This window comes from Oreochromis niloticus, linkage group LG5 (genome assembly GCF_001858045.2).
Source record: "Oreochromis niloticus isolate F11D_XX linkage group LG5, O_niloticus_UMD_NMBU, whole genome shotgun sequence".
NCBI classification, from domain to species: Eukaryota; Metazoa; Chordata; class Actinopteri; order Cichliformes; family Cichlidae; genus Oreochromis; species Oreochromis niloticus.
Genome location: NC_031970.2, coordinates 15,485,288 through 15,492,201, shown reverse-complemented (window position 1 = coordinate 15,492,201; position 6,914 = coordinate 15,485,288).

The window sequence follows — 6,914 nt, the reverse complement described above, 5'->3', positions numbered from 1 at the left end:
CTCCAAACGGTTCTTAAAAAAGCTCAAACCTCAGCTGTAAAAGGGCATGAACATAAAGCAACTACAAGCGCTTTCTCATGGGCACCTCACCTCTGCTTACACCCCTAAAGCTGTTGTGCTTTTGCTCCTCAGCGTTTGCAGAAGAGCAAATGAAGTTTCTGCAGAACAGATCTTAGATGATTACTGTTACATTTGGTGCTGCCATCAAATTTAAAATTTTATCGGTTTAAACATTCAACATTTTTTCTGTGTTCTATTTTGAAAATGTGAGTTTATGAGATTTGCGAATCATTGCATTCTGGTTTTTGTGTTTTGTTTTTTCACACACACTTTCACACAACAACCAATATTTTTGGGTATTGGGGTTGTATGAAAGGCGAGCTTCATTTTTCTGACTCCTGCCTGATTGTTGCTCTGGATCAGCTTTGAGTGAGGTGCGTTTGATGTGTCTTGGTTTCGCGATCTGTTCCCTGTTCTGATCTTTCTGCACTCTTATCTTATCAACAGTCAAGTAAGTAACTTTTTTTATAGAGCACTTTTTACAGGCATACAGTCACAAAGCACCTTACAACAAACACATTTAGAAAAGACATTCAATATGGATACAAATAATGTTAAACACAGGAAAAAAAACATGATAAAACAGAAAACAATCTGAACAGAAGGCCTGGTTAAGCAGAAAAGCTTTCACCTGCTTTTCTAAAAAGGCCACAGAGTTAACTAAACATAGCTGGAGTGGTAAGCTGTTCCAGATTGAAGTTGCCACAGACTGATCATCAGTCTTGTATGAGGAATAAATAATACATTTTGATCCAGCAAACAAAGACTGGAAGCAGCAGTGTGTTTAACAAGGGGTTGAGAGAAACAGTCTACTTGATATAATGCTCTGTATGCAAGTAGAATTTTGCAAAGAGTGCAAAGAGTATAAAATCTTGCAAATGTGAAGATACTTACTAGAATCTGCATGCAGCATTTTGTACCATTTGGATGCATGAAAGAAACGATTTATATTAACCAGTGAGCTCATCTGCTAGTCATGGAGGAATAGTATGGAATAGTTATGCACAGCCTGCTGTGCCTCACTTCAACAGACTAGAAATGTAGTTTTCCAGTTTGTTGTTCAAAGTTTACATGATCTTCTTGCCTCCAGTAAACCTGCTGCTTTTTAGGTGTTTAAGTAGATAAAGTCCTGCAGCTACCATGTTCACCTGGCTACTGCCTGGCACTATAAATACAGACTTGTGTATCACTAGAATTGCTGCCTGACTTTAGGCGTAACCTAGATTTGTTAATCTGTTGATGCATGAGAGTCATTCATCTGGGCCCAAGTTTAGCATAGCCAGGATATGTATTTTCAGTTATTTGGCTAATGAGCATGGACACATCTACTGGCAGAGCGGGCAACTACAATAATAGAAACATTTGAGGAGGTTAAATACAGGCGGTTATAGGCAAAGACTGTGAGCGATTGAAAAAAGCACAGTAGATTAGTATGAAAAAGCACTGAATGAATGGTTTTGCATTAGGATCTTTGGTGACTAAGAGTGGAAAAAGTGCTGTATTGTAGCTTAGGTAAACAAGCATCAAATAGAAAGACAGAACTCAAACCAGCAAGTTTTGGATTAGGTCAAAAAGTCCAGCCTTAGGCGATCTGTTGTGGAATCATGTCTGTATAAAAAGGCTTATACTGAACAACAACTGTTAGCAGCAAAGAGGAAAATAATAAAGAGATAAAGCTGCTCCACAAAATCTTTATTATCTCTGTAAGAAAGAAAGGATCTTTACAACAACCCAGGGGTTAAACCTGAAGATACTGTGCTAGAGGATACCCGTGCATCAGTCTGTGCCTCTGGCTTACACAAGAATTGATATGACTGATGACAAATCTTTTATTTGCATACATGCTGGAGATGTTTTTATTACTATTGAATACCTTTTACTTGTTTTCCCTTTGACACAGTGGCTGTCTTGTGATGCATTTCAGCTCAGGTGTGCTGCTCTTCTCACAGGACACGACAGGTTTAAAATGCAGGTTCGACCAGATATTTTGTTCATCTAGCGTGTGAAAATCCTTATTTCATTTTCAGAAACTTTTAAAAAAATGTTGGTGATGATTTCTAAGAGCTGGTTGTATAACCTCTCTAAGTCTGCAAAGTGCCATTTTATGGATTGACTGGTTGAACTTGTTTGTTGTGTAGGCGAGTTTCATAACACTCTGCTTTACCTTCTAGGTATTTTTTAATTAATTTACAGTGTGATTGTTAAATATAGTGCAATCACTGTGTGTAAACACTGTGCTAACATTAATAGCTTCCCACAAACACTTGTCTTTATCAGATATAAAATAAAAGAACAGAAGTTACATCCTGCAGTAAAAATCACAGCAATTAACAGGATTAGCATGTCTCATGCTGTTGATGAGACACACTTAACAATAGTGTTACAAACATAAAGCTAACAAAATATCAGCAGTTTTGTATTTCTACTGGTTTTCATGTACTCGGTTCAGTTATTGTTCATAAACCGTATCTAAAGTATCTGTAATGAAGTATAAAGCGTCTGTAAAAATGTCAACAAAAAGGGCATCTGTAAGTTTAAGACGTTCATTTGATACAAACATGTGACTTTGCACATGTGTCAGTGGGCCAAATGTAGCCCACATCTACAGTTTCCTACGAGTCAAATTTGTCCTTCATTGAAGTTGCTGAGTCAGGGTGAGTGTGGCTGCTGCAGCTCAGCGAGGTTCACCGACATGTCAGGTGTGTCGGCACATTTTGGGCTCTTCAGGACCACAAAACAACCTCCTGACACCTGACACCCACGTCAAGCCTGGTGGACTAGATGTTGCTCTAAAGAGCATTCACCAAACATCTGCCTGCTCATAACTTAGCCCACATGTGCCTGCTAATCAGGGCTTTGCACCTCATGTAGGTTTTTTAGTTTTCGATTGGAAAATATCTTTTCAGTTAATTTGAATTCAAGTCTAGGTTTTATTTTTTAAGGTGACTTAAATTGTTTTGTTTTTATTACATATTATGACTATAATGACCTTGACCCCCACCCCCACACTAGAAAAAAACACACTAGAAAAAAAGTGGACAATGCAATAATCAAGATAAATACGCTAATTAATCATTTTTTAATAGATGCTACGTGCTGTTTGTGTTCATAGTCAAAGGTTTTCAAACTTTTCCACAGTGAACTATGCTATGAACAAGTTGTTTTCTTTTTATCTCTAAAGCAATTAAGGTCAAAGTTTTTGCACTCAAACAGCAGTAAAACCTTTCCATCATGTTCCTGAAGTGATTAAACACCAAAGAGAACTTTTCAAGCTGTTTTAAATCATGTCACTGACTTTTATTGCAGTTGCACAATGTGCATTTTCTCTGATACAGCTAGAGCTGGTTTGGGGAAATTTTTGTGTAGTGTCCACACTAATGCTGCGTTAACATTGGCTGTGCAGAAGCAGCTGCCTATGAATCCCTAAGTGGAAATAACAAAAATGTTTAAAATGACGGCCTACATTTTTTTGCTGATTGTAATTCAGCAAAAAAATTTAGTGATAGAAACTGATCATATCTAAAATATTTCATTTTTGTAAGTCTGGAAATACCAGCTTGGATTTGTGGCGTGATGTAATGACCGCTGGTCTTTTTGCAGGGTTGCTGTTCGTGTATGTGTGTGTTTTAAGTGTAGCGATTACAGGAATTGCAGAAGACCAGGTCAGTGCTCTGCAGGGCTATTTGAATCCCTCCTTCCATGGCTTTGGCCCTGCTCCCGCTCTGCTCCACTCCTGTGACCGTCTCTGTGATGTCCTACGACTGTCACCTAGTTTGGTCAGTTTGTCTGAGATTTCATTTTAATTTTTTGCACGTACAACATGTATCCATGCACAACTTAATACCATTAATACGGATTTACAAACATCATCATTTTGTGTTTAATAAATCTTTGATGATCCTTATTCTTTGTTGTGGCACACCTGACCACAGAATCAATGTCTTCTATTCCAACCTCTCCACCTCCATGGGTAAGATCAAAGCAGTGCCAAAGGATGCCAGGAGCTGAATTAAAGGCAGTTCAAGTCTTTTTTATGTATATAGCACCCAATCATGACAACAGTCACCTTATATTGTAAGGTAATGACCCTACCTACAGCAATATAGAGAAAAGTCCAGTAATCATAACCCTATGAGCAAGCACTTAGTGACAGTGGAGAGGAAAAAATACATTTTAATAGGAAGAATGTATCATAAAATCTTGGAGGAAAACCTTCTTCTCTAAGACAGAACACTGAAAATGAGTCATGATGGGTTTTCCAGCATGAAAATCAATCCAAACAATCCATATTTGGTCAAGGTCTATGTGTGACGGGTGTGAGAAAACAGATGTTAGTTGTTAGATGTTTTCTCTTACCCTACTACTACTACTACTACTACTACTATTATTATTATTATTATCATCATTATTATTATTATTATTGTTGTTATTATTATTATTATTATTATTATTATTATTATTAGTAGTAGTAGTAGTAGTGCTAGTAGTAATCTATAGCAGTAATCTGCAGTGGAAACTTCTTTGCTGGTTTCCTGTGTCTGGGCTTCCTCTGTATCTCATGCACAAGGCAAAGTGACAGGTGACCTTTTTTGGCTTTTTTGACAAGGTTGAGGGTTTTCATCATTCTTTTTATCTTCACCTGATTTTGAATGGATGAGGATGGATGGTAATGAGCCAAACAAAAGTGGAGAATGATAGGAGAGAGGCTGTAGGACTGATGCACCGAAAGGGAAAGAGACAGATCATAGTGAATTTAAAGAAAATTTGAAGAATTCAGGCAGACAGATTATTGGATAAATACGGTGATGTAAAATTTTGAATGAGATTATTTCGACAGTGTAGGAAAACAGAGAATAGAGCAGCACGAATAGCTCAGCCATGAAAAGGAACAGAGACAAGAGAAAATTGAACTTCTTTCCTGAAGAGTGTTTTTGCTGAAACTAATTCAAACAGTTGATGTGGCATTACACTTTTATTCTTAGAATGAAATGTGGTAGTTTTTAGGAGAAATGGGAGATTTGACTTTCAACTGATTTTGCTTTGAGTTTCTTTAAGGTGACCCGTGCTGTTCAGAGTCTTGCTGAAATGCTGCTGGTTTCTGTCATTGCATGCTGTCACAAAGAGCAACCCTCCAAATTGTAGCATTATCGTTTAATGCACGGTTCTAAACTTTATTCATGAATACTGACAAAAATCTTCTAGATGTATTAAATGTTGGCTCAAAGTGGCGACACTGAAAGCCTAAGCTCACAAACTGTGAGTAAAATGGTTTGTGCTCCTTCTTTGAGTGTGACTCGCTGAAACAAAAACGCTGCAGTTCAGAGGACAGTGCAGTGAAATCATTTTATCAATAAAGAACGGCTTGTGAGCTTATGAGCATGTGAGTTTTCTCTCTCACACATACAGAGTGGCTGAAGTGGGTGACCTGGATACCGCTATCATGTGAGGAGGCACGTTACTGGACTTTTCCCTCCCCCTCACATTATTCTGAGCCCTTCACTGTCTCTGTTCCTCTTCGTCCTCCTCTCTGTTTATTGTTTTACTTGCATTCTCTTTCATGCTCAGTTTGATATATTAACATACTGACAGGTTTACATTTCCCCCCTCTTACTGTGCTTTGGTTTTAATTTCAAAACCAGGTGAAGAAAAAAATAATAACAGAGAGAGTAAATGAAAAACTGAATTAATGAAAAGATATAGCAGAAAGATGGGAGGACAAGGAGTGAGGTCGCACTATCATGAGATTATAATGACCTAAAAAAGGTCAGGAGGGGTCGACACTAGTCTGAGAACTTCAGGAATTTGCCTCAAAGAGAATGGTTGATCTTATCAAGTTTAAGAAAAGACACTGTGCCAAGGATGCACTGTGTGTGGGAGTGGGCACTGTTGGAAATTTGCAAATCATTTCATTCTGCTTTCATCTAAATTTTACACAGCGTCTCATCTCGTTTGAAACTGGGGTTGCATATATGAAGCATTATGAGACCATATCATTTACAGTTTTTGTCATGCTACATGACTGAGGGAGACACCACTGAAATTACAGCTTTAGCTTCAATTCCAGCATCAAAATTATGAGTATTCCTAATTCCGAAAATAGGAATACTCCAACCATTTTTGCCAAACTGGCAATCTGAAACTTATCCATAGGCTGTTTTACAGGCTGGTCTCTGCACTCGTGTTGTTTTTGTTTTTGTATGAGAAAATGACACGTTGTAAGCTTGGTCAGCTGGTCGATGAGCTGCACGGGTAAAATGTACAGACACAAATACCTGCTAATTAGTGCTAAATAATATTATTTCTCAGATGGCCAGTACTTCACAGGAAGTTATGTTATTATTCACACAATTCTATTTAAAATGCCCCAAAATACAACAACAGCACAAACACAGCGGTGTTCCCACTTTTCAGCACGTTCCATGATGCCCTTTCTAGAAGACAGAAGAGATGTAAAATAATGATGAGGCTGCTGCTGCCTTGAGAGAAAAAAGTCAAGCATACAATATGTTTGCTGTTGAGAGACTTTCAGTCACGAGAACAGCACTGAGATACTTGGATGTGAGTCTTTGGGACCTTTTTGGCATAAAGTCAGGAACAAGAAGGGAAAAGGTCAAACACTATAGAAGTTCTCCTTACAAAGTGAGCATCACACAACGACTTCTTTATGCATCTCATCTTTATTTTGTGGTGTTTTTGTGATACGATTCAATTTGCTGCTGCAACACTGCAATTTCAAATTTTACTGAGATCTTTGCGTCTTAACAGATGACCCAACATGCACCGAGTTTTAAGCGCTGACTCTCTTTCCTCTAAGGAGGAATGCTTTGTTTTTGTTTGACACATCCTTCTTCCTC